This window comes from Alosa pseudoharengus, unplaced genomic scaffold (genome assembly GCF_046254945.1).
Source record: "Alosa pseudoharengus isolate Yale_2024_CS ecotype anadromous, Long Island Sound unplaced genomic scaffold, YU_APseudo_1.1 YU_APseudo_1.1_scf_21, whole genome shotgun sequence".
Taxonomy (NCBI): domain Eukaryota; kingdom Metazoa; phylum Chordata; class Actinopteri; order Clupeiformes; family Clupeidae; genus Alosa; species Alosa pseudoharengus.
Genome location: NW_027468674.1, coordinates 5,266,680 through 5,278,997, shown reverse-complemented (window position 1 = coordinate 5,278,997; position 12,318 = coordinate 5,266,680). Strand labels below are relative to the sequence as shown.

Genomic DNA, 12,318 nt, shown 5'->3' with positions numbered 1-12,318 from the left:
GTGAATTGGCTAACAGTGTTAGTTGGTAACCAAATAGCCTACACATTGCGCTACACGCTGCGTAGGCTACGTGCATTCTCTCTCCTGCTGATTTGCGTTCAGTAGCCAAGTGCGTAATATTGCAAAAGTTGAAAAAATAAATGTATTTATTGTAGCCTACAGAAAATAAATAGCCTATCATACTGTCAGTTAATTGCCTACAGTGCAGTGAAGAGTTTGGAGAGTAAAGTTATAGGGCCACTTGAAGTTTTATGAAAATAATTTACGAACCAGAACATAAAGACCATGAAGCTTCTATTTCTTTCAGCTGTTAAAACACCCGCTAGATAGTTTAAATACCCACCAACATTTTTGCAGTACATATTATTTCTAAAAGTACAGATTATTTCTAAAAGTTATTTGCATTTTTGCAGTACAGATTATTTTTGCAGTACAGATTATTTCTAAAAGTTATTTGTCTACTACTGGCTGATTTATCAAACGAGTGCTTTCTCGTTCGTCCTCCGCAAACTACAGGTGTTTCGGTAGAGAGCCATTGAATAAGCGATGCCAAGCAATTTCTGTAACACTTTTTGTGACATTCAGCAAATATCTCCTCATTTAATGTAAGTTTCTTCGGACAATAGGCCTACGTTCTACTCTACGTGCAGTTGTCCTCCATCTCAGTTGCATCAGTTTTCTAATTTTGAAGGTTCTAAAACATTATTATGCTTCACTGAATCCTTCTCATTTTCTTTCATTTGTCCAGCTAACTTTTCCATTGAACCTAGCCATTTATGATGGATTACACACTCGACATTCTGAAATGTCCTGCACGATCAAGGCCAAATTAAGTTATCACGCAGCCACTGTGTCAGCAGCATCAGTGCTGACGGTGACGGTGCGTTTCTGATGTCAGATTATTATGTAGGCTAGGCTACTAGACTGTTCTCACGTTGCAGCGCTTTACTTATATGAAGTTGCATTAATCAATATGAGGGGCAGAGGGGGATAAATGTTGTCCCCCCCCGACGATAAAAATAATTTAGCAGAGGTAGGGATAGGAAAACCAGAGGGGGGGAAATCCTCACCATCCCCCCCTACAAATCTGTACCCCGCTGTACCCCTGTCCCCCCCTGCACACATCTACTCACAACACTCAGACTTCATGTTGTATCTCCTGTATAGTGCCCATAATCTGGTTAACACACACATCTACTCACAACACTCAGACTTCATGTTGTATCGCCTGTATAGTGCCCATAATCTGGTTAACACACACATCTACTCACAACACTCAGACTTCATGTTGTATCGCCTGTATAGTGCCCATAATCTGGATAACACACACATCTACTCACAACACTCAGACTTCATGCCCATAATCTGGATAACACACACATCTACTCACAACACTCAGACTTCATGTTGTATCGCCTGTATAGTGTCCATAATCTGGTTAACACACACATCTACTCACAACATTCAGACTTCATGTTGTATCGCCTGTATAGTGCCCATAATCTGGATAACACACACATCTACTCACAACACTCAGACTTCATGCCCATAATCTGGATAACACACACATCTACTCACAACACTCAGACTTCATGTTGTATCGCCTGTATAGTGTCCATAATCTGGTTAACACACACATCTACTCACAACACTCAGACTTCTGTCACCGCCCCATTGCGGAAGCGCGCTCTGCGCTTTAGGATATTCTATTGGTTGTGTTGTTTCTTTATGCCTTTTGGTTATGTATTTTATTTTATTTTTTATTTATTGGTTTATTTGCTAGGGACCATGCATATTAATGAACATTGTGTAAAAAACACCATGCAGAACTAGTAAAAATAACTACTTTTCATCTGCAGTCCCTAGGCAGGTGACATAGGACAAAATATATAGATAGCCAGCAGTCATACAGCACTCACACACTGTAGAATTAAACACATAATGTATGTAATGTATTTATAACAGACATACGTTTTGTTCATTATAGACTTTGCTGTTGTTTTCTATATAATTGTTATGATGCTTTATGTTATATACTATTGAGTCATATTGAGTTGAGTGCTTCCCTAGTTCAATAGTGTACCTCAATCATCCCCATACGGGCCAGTTTAGAGTAATTACTGGGGCTATTTAATGGGGTAGCTCAGGGCTTAAGGCGCTCAGGAGACTTCAGATAATTCCTTGCTCAGGTGCATGACGAAGGCCAATATGGCCGTAACGCGTAGGCCCATGTGGTTTTAACCAGTTCTCTTTCAATCTCATGGCTTTCCTACCCCTCTGCGGAACGACCACTCTCGCCCCCCAGAGCACACACCCATCTTTCACACTCAGCTCCAGTCTTTTCTGACTGTAGGGTTTGTATGTTGCGTCCACCTCTCTTGGCCATCCTTTCAGACACCAGACTAGCTCTTGGGAGAGTGTTTCGTCCTTAGCTGTCCACTGTCTAACCTGTGTTGTCGTGATTGGTGGGTCCTCCATGACGTCCAACATGAGGACCTGGTCTGTGTCGTACTCTTCCCTTGTTTGTGGCAGTGGCAACCTGCTCAGTGCGTCTGCATTGGCGTGTTCCTTCCCAGGTTTGTGTATGATTTTGTACTCATAAGCTCTCAGGAGTGTTGCCCACCTCTGCCCTCTGGGTGACCCCATCTGTGGCACTGGCTTTTTCTTGTGGAAGAGTGACATCAGTGGTTTGTGGTCAGTGCTGATTGTGAATGTCCCGTCCGTAGATGTATTTGTGAAACCTCTTGATCCCGAAAAATGATAGCTAACCCCTCCTTGTCGAGCTGTGAGTAGCGCTTCTCTGCAGGTGTTAGCGTGCGTGACATGAATCCTAAAGGCGTTTCACTACCGTCTTCCATGACATGTGACAGTACGGCGCCTATTCCGTATGACGATGCGTGACATGAAGCCTAGAGGCTTTTCACTACCGTCTTCCATGACGTGTGACAGTACGGCGCCTATTCCGTATGACGATGCATCACACGCCAGCACCAAGTCTTTGTCCGCTGAATAGTGACCTAGGACTTTATCTGACTTCAGCAACGGAAAAGCTTCTTCCTGCTCGTTGTCCCAGGCCCAAGACACATCTTTCCTCAGCAGCTTGTGTAACGGGGCTAAGTGTGTAGCGAGGCTAGGGAGGAACTTATTCTAGTAATTCAACAGACCAGATATGCAGATGTAGATATCTTTGAGGATGTGTTTGATGTATTTAATTGTCTGTTAATTGTTAATTGTATTTAACTGTTTATGGGGATATTTGATATTGGCATTTAAAATTGACTTTACAACAACAACTGGTCATGTGACTAGAAGGTAATTAAGACACACCTGAGAGCTCAGACCATACCTGAGCGAGCCTGACGACGCTGTACGCGAAACGCGTTGTTCGCTCTGAATAAAATCGAGTAAAAGTCAACAGTGTGCGGTAGAGCGATCTAATTTTTTGCTATTTAGACCCAGATATGCCTTTAGCGCAGTCACTGTGGCTGGTGGTGGAGCTTCCTCTATGGCGCTCACCTTGCTCGGTAAGGGATGGAAGCCTTCAGCATTGACTTTGTGACCTCGGTGTTCAACCTCATTTTGCAGAAACGCGCACTTGCTTCTGTGAAGTCGCAGGCCAGCATCTTTCAGTCGCCTAAGTACCTCATCCAGCGTGCTCAGATGTTCGGCTTCATCTCTCCCAGTCAGAATAATGTCGTCTAAGTACACAGCTACTCTTGGAAGGCCTTGTAACAGGATTTCTATCATTCTCTGGAAAATGGCGGGAGCTGATAAAACTACCAAAGGAAGCCTTTTGTAGGTGCACAGGCCTCAGTGTGTGTTTATTGTTAGGTATTTCTTTGAGGTTTCATCCATTACAATCTGGTGATAGGCGTGGCTTAAATCGAGATTGGAGAACTGTTTCCCTCTTGACAGAGTATTGAACAGGTCTTCGCGTCAGGATCTGGCCTGGACTAGTGACTTTGTGCCCCCCTGGTGGCCATTCTGTGTATTGCTATCTGTCTTGTGCTCTGGATTTACCTGTCTGGTCATGTGTCTTTGTCTCCACCCATTTCCTTATATGGTCTGCACTTCCTGTCTCGTTAGTTTCCCTCCGCTTCTGCTCACACCTGTTATTGTCTTGTTGGTCTCATCCAGTCCTCCGTCTCTCTGTTCATTGTGTACTTCTACCCCCCTGTTCCTCTGTCCTTTGTCCTCCGTCTCTCTGTTCATTGTGTACTTCTACCCCCCTGTTCCTCTGTCCTTTGTCCTCCGTCTCTCTGTTCATTGTGTACTTCTACCCCCCTGTTCCTCTGTCCTTTGTCCTCCGTCTCTCTGTTCATTGGTCTGTGTACTTCTACCCCCCTGTATGTCCCAGTCTGACCTGGAAAAGCTTGTCCATGCTTTTATCTCAAGCCGGCTGGACTATTGCAACGGGCTCTTCACAGGACTTCCAAAAAAGACAATTAGACAGCTTCAATTAGTTCAAAACGCTGCAGCACGAGTCCTAACAAAGACAAGCAGAAGAGAACATATCACCCCCATACTTAAGTCCCTGCATTGGCTGCCAGTTTCTTTTAGGATAGATTTTAAAGTACTGCTACTGGTTTTTAAAGCACTGCATGGGATGGGGCCAACATATATATCAGACATGTTTAAATTTTACATCCCCCACAGACCTCTTAGATCACAGAACAGCCAGGTATTATGCATACCTTCTACTCACACCAAACAGGGTGAAGCTGCTTTTAGCTACCATGCAGTCCAGATATGGAACAAACTCCCTGAGCACATTAAGACTGCTCCAACCATTGCCACTTTTAAAACCCAATTGAAGACCACCCTCTTCTCTATGGCTTTTTCCTGTTTTTAATTTATCTGTATCCCCCTGTTCCTCTGTCCTTTGTCGGATCGTCTCTCTGTTCATCTTGAGTCCTGTCTAGTAAGTCTGTCAATTTTGTCAATCATTAAAGTGCGTTTTCTGTCTGAAAGAGTCTTGCGCGTGGGGTCCTATCTTGAGTATCCTGACACTTTGACACGGGGAATAGGGTAGTGCTCTAGTGAGGAGGCACTGGTAACTGTTAGTGTGTGATCTCTGCATATTCTGACCGAACCATTTGGCTGTAAGACAGGAACTATGGGTGCGGCCCACTCAGCGTATTCAACGGGAGCCATAATGTCCTCCCTCAGCTGCCTATCCATCTCCTCATCTACTTTGGCCCTCATGGCGTAAGGACCTGAGCGGGGCCCATAGTTAGTAGTAGTTAGCAGATAGTAGATCTGTTTACATGTTGTGTTTGAGTGTTGTGGTATAGTAATAGTTCTAGTTTACGACTGATGTCCTTTTGTGTTTGAGTGTTCTATCTATCTATCTATCTATCTATCTATCTATCTATCTATCTATCACACACAAAGAAAGTGAGTGACTGTATGTCTGTGTGTGTGTGTGAGAGACAACGAGAGCAAATAAAGAGATGAATAATGTTAGAATCACTCTACTTTACACAATAAAGAAAACACTCACAGGACTTGAAGGTTCAGAGTACATCTGTGCTACAAGCGATCAGGTCACAGGGGTAGAAAAAAGAGGCTGGGAAGATGAGGGCTGGGGTGTAGCAGAGATGGTGTTGGTGGTGACAGATGGATGCTATGAGACATACAAGTTTTTTACCTAACTGAAAAGGAATAAAATATTGAGTATCACTGACCAAAGCAAAGTAAAACCAGATCGTAAAGGTAAAATGTTAATACAAAGTATTAAAAGTATATTAGGCAGGTGTGAAAATAATACAATAAAATTGTTTGGCAGGACTTGACTCACCAGTTTATCAAGCACTTTCAAGGGCTTGAAAGGGGAGGTGCCTGATGGTCCAGGTGAAGCAGCGGAAGGGAGTTCCTGGTGTGACACCTGTGGCATTATGCGCGGTCAGACCTGAACCTGATGGTGTGACACCCGTGGCCTTGAGAGCTGGTGTTGCACTTTTAGGCTGAGGAATTAAAAATAATCACTTTAAATCATCACCAAAGATATCAATACTGCTGTCGGATAAGCAGAGTGGAAACCACATGCACATGTCTGCTGACCCTGACCCATAAAAAGTGATGTCTGGCCCCTAAGCTGCGCCGGACATTTCTCAATCTGTAACACAGACATACATACTGTGCATACTAAGACACAAGACAGGTCAATTACACTGGTTTTCATTCATTGGTTATTAGCTCACTTGTCCTATTGACCCAGTGAGTCTGTTAACACAATAGCCTACAGAACACAGAGTACTGTAAACTAACCTTTTAATAGAGGCCATGCCACTTTTTCACCTTAGGGCGGGCCAGGTCCCTGTGTTGGCATAAGTCTGGCATACCACTCCTTGCACGATGTCTTCTTTTCTTCATTGATGCCATCTTTTAAACAGAGCACAATTGTAACAACTTCTTAATTACAATTATGATATGACTGTCAACATTATAAACTATCTTAACAACGTATGATAGATAAGCCTATAACGTTATCATAACAACTTTGCAATCGTAGGCTACATTGTGATATGACTACTCACTCACACGTTGTTGAGCCAACGTTAAATATCTGACAGTCTGGCAAATTGTGAGAAAATGTGAGAAGGCGAGACATTAGAACAAAAAGAAGCTGTCTAACGTTAATGTTGGCTAGTTCTAACCATCCATAGACAGCAAGCTAACGTCAACAACAAGCTAACGTCAACAACATAATTTACCTTACGTTAACAGTTATACTAATGCTAGTTAATGACACTCACAAACTCTGCAGCATACCACCACTGTCCCATAGTCTTAGTTTGAGAAATGTAACTAATTACTAAACTAAATAAATTTAATAATTCATAAAAAATAGAAAAAATGCCCTAGCCTACCTTGGATCCGTGATTCGTAGAGATGACAGACCGCGCTGGATGACATGAGTGGTCAGAAATGGAAGAGCCGGTGCGGCGTTTGATTGGCAGGAAATGAAGCAGCGAATATTCCATTGGTAAGAAATGAGCAGTCGCTGCGAGGTGATTGGCGAAAAAAGGGAGGCAGAAATTGGAGCAAGCGCCACCATTGGCCCCGCAGAGCTGGACGCGTGTGCATCAGGCAGCGCCTTGCGCTGGTCACATCTGTAGGCTGATGCCTCGATCTTCTCAATGACACAGGGGAAGCAATAAAACACGAAAATAACTCTGGACAGTATGTTCAGTATGTTTTAACAAACCCCTAAACAATGGTTAGGGTTTTGGCTTTATTAAGTACAATACAAATAAAACAGCTGTTTAAAAAATGTAAACGCCTGCTATCCCACACTGTGTGTGTGTGTGGGGGGGGGTCTCCATCTCGCCCTTGTTCCTCTTTCCCGATCTGCGATGTCTCTGTTTTCATTTTTCAAGGGGGGTCCCTCTCTCTCTGTACCTGTTGGAGCTGTACGGCCTAGCTTGAGCTTATCTCATCCTGCCATGAGGGAATGGTTCCCTATTTCTTGTTCCTCTGTCTGGTGACTTCTTGTTGACCCCACACTTGCCAATTTTGTACTGCTAGTATGTCTTTGCTCAACTCACTGATCTCCCATACAGTTTGATTATTTAATGATTATTATTTTATTAGTATGTATTTTTCTTACACTTGTTCAAAACATATTTCATTTAAACATAACACACTTATCTTAAACAAAACATTTTAACAAAACATTTAAGTCTAAGCAAAATCACTTTTAATTCTAACTGGTTATCTATTATTGCAGCATTCACACATTTTTATTTGTTTTGGAGCAAGCTGGATTTAAGCAGTTTATATGATCAGCAAATCTTGTTTGCATACTACTAGACTTCCCATGGTTCACTGTTTCTGCCCCATTCTACAAACCATATATAAACACTATTACCATAACCATCATGAGCGGATTATGAACTTTCGGGCCCCTGGGCCCAGATGTATTAAGGGCCCCCCACTAATTGTGGCCCCCCACACCCAAAACACCATTTTGCCATCAACAAACTATGTCCAAATGTACACTATGTTCATGCTGATCGGGACGATGCTCAGCAAGACGCAAGGCCAAGCCCGAGGGCAGATGGGTAGCCCGGGTTGGTCCGCAAGACGCAAGACCCAACCCTGAACACAGAACAGGGCCCCGCCAGGCGCAAGGGCCAGCACTGTGACCAGGGGCCACCCAGGTTGGCCCGCAAGACGCAAGCCAACCAAGGGAAGGGGGCTCTCAGCTTTACTGCGGAGCCACGGCTAGCACACGCTGGGAAGAGGGGCTGGCTGCCACATTCAGACAGTAGTGTCAGAACTACCTGCTCACAGTAGCAATGACACAGGGGAGACCACACCGCTTGTTACGTTAAATCCAAAGTCATTTATTAAAACATTAACTTATACCATGAAAACATAATTTACATAAATAAGTGTATCAAGTCAGTAAATGAGAAGCAAGAGAGAGCTAATCAAAAGTGTAGTGCAGATCAGTAAAGTGTAGACTATGTGTAGTGCAGATCAGTAAAGTGTAGACTGTGTGTAATGCAGATCAGTAAAGTGTAGACTATGTGTAGTGCAGATCAGTAAAGTGTAGACTATGTGTAGTGCAGATCAGTAAAGTGTAGACTATGTGAATGCAAAAAGGCAAAAAGGATGGTGCTGCCGCCAGCATGGAGGCCAGAGCAAAGCCCAGTGGAGCAGAGCAGACGCACTGCGCAGAGCAGAGCAGAGCTGTGTATGGCAGAGAGTGGACAACTGCAGGAGATGTTTTTAAACAGTCCCGCCAATCAGCTGCTGTCTACAGATGGACTGAACACAGACAGCTCCCCCTTCAGACTGGGGGGAGAGAGAGCGCCCAAACAGATTATATCAAAGGTGGAGTGAGCAAAGCCGGGCGTGACAGTAGACTCTGGAGAATGTGGAGCGAGAAGACCAAGTGGCCTGCACGCATATGGCGGAGAGAGAGAGAGAGGCTCCCCGCCATAGGGCCCAGGAAGCAGCCATGCCACGCGTCGAATGTGCCCCAACCCCGGAGGGGCAGGTGCGTCCGAAAGAGTGTAGGCCTCCTGGATGGTGTCCACAACCCAATGGGACAGCTGGGATTTCCACAGAGGCTGTCCCCAGCACCCAGGGTCAAAGCATACGAAGAGCCTGCCTGACCTCCGTAGAGGCCGAGTATGCCGCATGTACTCAGACAGAGCCCAGACCGGGCAAATGGCCAGCTGATCTGCTGCCGAGGCCGGGAGAGAGCGCAGCTTCACTGACTGGGACAGGTGGAGGTCAGTCAGGACGTTGGGTAGAAAGGCTGGGTTGGGGCGAAGAGCCACTGTGGATGCATCAGACGAAAAGGTGCAGCAGTCGCTTGGTAGGTGGGGAATGAGCGACGCCGCTGGCCGCTTGTTCAGGTCAGCGTGAATAGCGAGGAGGCCAAAGCTACCCGTGGGCTCAGGAAACAGCGCTGCAGTTCCCAGTGACCGGAGCACCAAGCTGCAGGGCTCCTGCAGATAGACTCCTGCGTGGACGCAACATCACACCGCCGAGAGCCGGACACCGGCTTAAGAAGCTGGAAAGGATAGTTCACTTGCTTATAGCTGACCGAAGCCTGCCAAGCAAGGATTCCCCAACAACGCGTGAGCCACGGGTTACGTGCACAATACATTGCAGAGGGATTTCACAACCTTCAAGCCAAGGAGGAGAATGGAAAGGCTACAGCAATCCAGGGAGGCTGCCCGTAGACAGACGTCCAAGGTAAGTGGACTGAAAGCTGTAGTCCGACTTGCACACAAACCTTCCGACACGTAACAGCGGAGATCAAACAATCAGTGATTACACGCCAACACAGGTGTTTTATAGGTTCGGGTGTGGGCGTGTCCGGGCGAGCTGGTGTGTCTTAAAGCCTGTCCACGGTCCTTGGCAGGTGGGGGGTCATTCCGCCCTACATATGGAATATGTAACGGAGTGGAGAGATGGTCTCAAGACAATAGAGAACAGAAACATCAGGACATAAACTAATCATGATCATACAAATCTAAAGTTCTGAATCCAACACTCTCAGTGCTGTGACATACAAATCTAAAGTTCTGAATCCAACACTCTCAGTGCTGTGACATACAAATCTAAAGTTCTGAATCCAACACTCTCAGCTCTGGGACATACAAATCTAAAGTTCTGAATCCAATACTCTCAGCTCTGGGACATACAAATCTAAAGTTCTGAATCCAACACTCTCAGTGCTGGGACATACAAATCTAAAGCTCTGAATCCAACACTCTCAGCTCTGGGACATACAAATCTAAAGTTCTGAATCCAATACTCTCAGTGCTGTGACATACAAATGTAAAGTTCTGAATCCAATACTCTCAGTGCTGGGACATACAAATCTAAAGTTCTGAATCCAACACTCTCAGTGCTGGGACATACAAATCTAAAGTTCTGAATCCAACACTCTCAGTGCTGTGACATACAAATCTAAAGTTCTGAATCCAACACTCTCAGTGCTGTGACATACAAATCTAAAGTTCTGAATCCAATACTCTCAGCTCTGGGACATACAGTACAAATCTAAAGTTCTGAATCCAACACTCTCAGTGCTGTGACATACAAATCTAAAGTTCTGAATCCAACACTCTCAGTGCTGGGACATACAAATCTAAAGTTCTGAATCCAACACTCTCAGTCCTTGGATGACAGATCAAATTAAAACACATTCTTCTTTTTCTTCTTCTGTTGGACTGCTGCAGCTCGCTCTTCTGCTGCCATCTCTTCATCAGTTTGGAGACGTGAGGAAGATCCCTCCCTCTCTCTTCCATTTACCCCAGAGCCTCCTTCACCCTCCTCTTCCCCACTCTCCTCTTCCTCACCCTCCTCTTCCTCATCCTCCTCTTCCCCACACTCCTCATCCCCCTCTTCCTCACTCTCCTCTTCCTCACCCTCCTCTTCCTCACCCCCCTCTTCCTCACTCTCATGTTCCTCACCCTCCTCTTCCTCATACCCCTCTTCCCCACACTCCTCTTCCTCACCCTCCTCTTCCTCATCCTCCTCTTCCCCACACTCCTCATCCCCCTCTTCCTCACTCTCCTCTTCCTCACCATCCTCTTCCTCCTCCCCCTCTTTCCCACACTCCTCTTCCTCATCCCCTTCTTCCCCACTCTCCTCTTCCCCACACTCCTCTTCCTCATCCTCCTCTTCCTCACTCTCCTCTCCTCTTTTCTCAGTGTAGGACTCCACTCTAATCTCCCACAGTTCATTACAGCTGAGGTTTCTGTCCTTAAACTCAGTGCACTTCTCAGTGGCTTTACAGCAGCGCTTCCTGTGGGTTTAAGAACCAGAGAGAGTTTATCACACACACACACACACACACACACACACACATCACAGAGTTAATCAGTTCCCATATTAAAGGTGAGATCCTCAATAGACGAGAGCAGTAGCTTTTATTTGGTCTCTTCATGCTGTAATCACAGACTGCTGCTGCAGGTGGGGTCCATTATAAAATAAAATCATGATTATAATTCGGTATAACTCATTAAAACTCTATAATAACATCAACAGCAAAAAGGAATCACATTTGTGTGACCATTTCAACTTCCTTGTAATGTTTACTCAGCAACTTGTTCTACGGTCTGTTTTATATGTTTTGTGCTTAATGGTTTGTGTGTTGTATGTCATGTGGTGGTCTACAAAGTGTGAAGTAACCTGACCTGAGCTAAATAAAATCATGATTTTAATTATGTATAACTCATAACATGACTCTAATAAAATAAACAGCAAAAAGGAATCACATTTGTGTGACCATTTCAACTTCCTTATAACATTTACTCACTGTTGTCTCAGGAACTGAAACATGGATTTCAATACCATGTGACTGTATTTTGATTTTGTTCATGCAGACCAGATAACATGCCCTGTCTGCCCAACACTTTGTGTTTGCTGACAATTTATGCAGGTAGCCGATATCGCTCAGTGAATTATATGCTTTGTGCATATTTTTGTATTTTTAGTCATTGGCAGGTTTAGCAAAGTGTCGATGCCCATTATGCTGTTCCCGTGGTTTTAGATGCAGTACCTCAGTATGACCACTAGAGTGTAGTGTTTGCCACTGAATGAGAGTGGGTTTGTGAATACAGTATTACTGAAAATAGATGGAATAGAGTTGTAATTTGAAAAGCTGTGTGTTTGTTTCACATTGAATTTAAATTATGTTTAATATTTGGCCTCATTTATCCCAAAATATGATTTAGCATCCCATACCTGTGGTTAATTCATATTTTTTTTTTCATAATGCTAAATTGTCTTGTTGCATTCTAGTTATTGTACTAATGATAATTTCATATTTCATCTCTGCCATTT

The 12,318-nt window shown here is 44.4% G+C and overlaps 1 protein-coding gene and 1 long non-coding RNA gene across 3 annotated transcripts in view; both read right to left on the bottom strand.

The window, feature by feature from the left end:
- Positions 1 to 12,318, bottom strand: part of LOC143137497 (NACHT, LRR and PYD domains-containing protein 1 homolog) — an 88,254-nt gene that overhangs the window by 75,762 nt on the left and 174 nt on the right. The window lies entirely within an intron of this gene.
- Positions 5,414 to 6,330, bottom strand: LOC143138379 (uncharacterized). The gene is made up of 3 exons (XR_012990183.1): positions 6,271 to 6,330; positions 5,801 to 5,966; positions 5,414 to 5,654 (listed from the first exon to the last, which is right to left on the bottom strand). It is a non-coding gene; the product is annotated as an uncharacterized LOC143138379 (long non-coding RNA).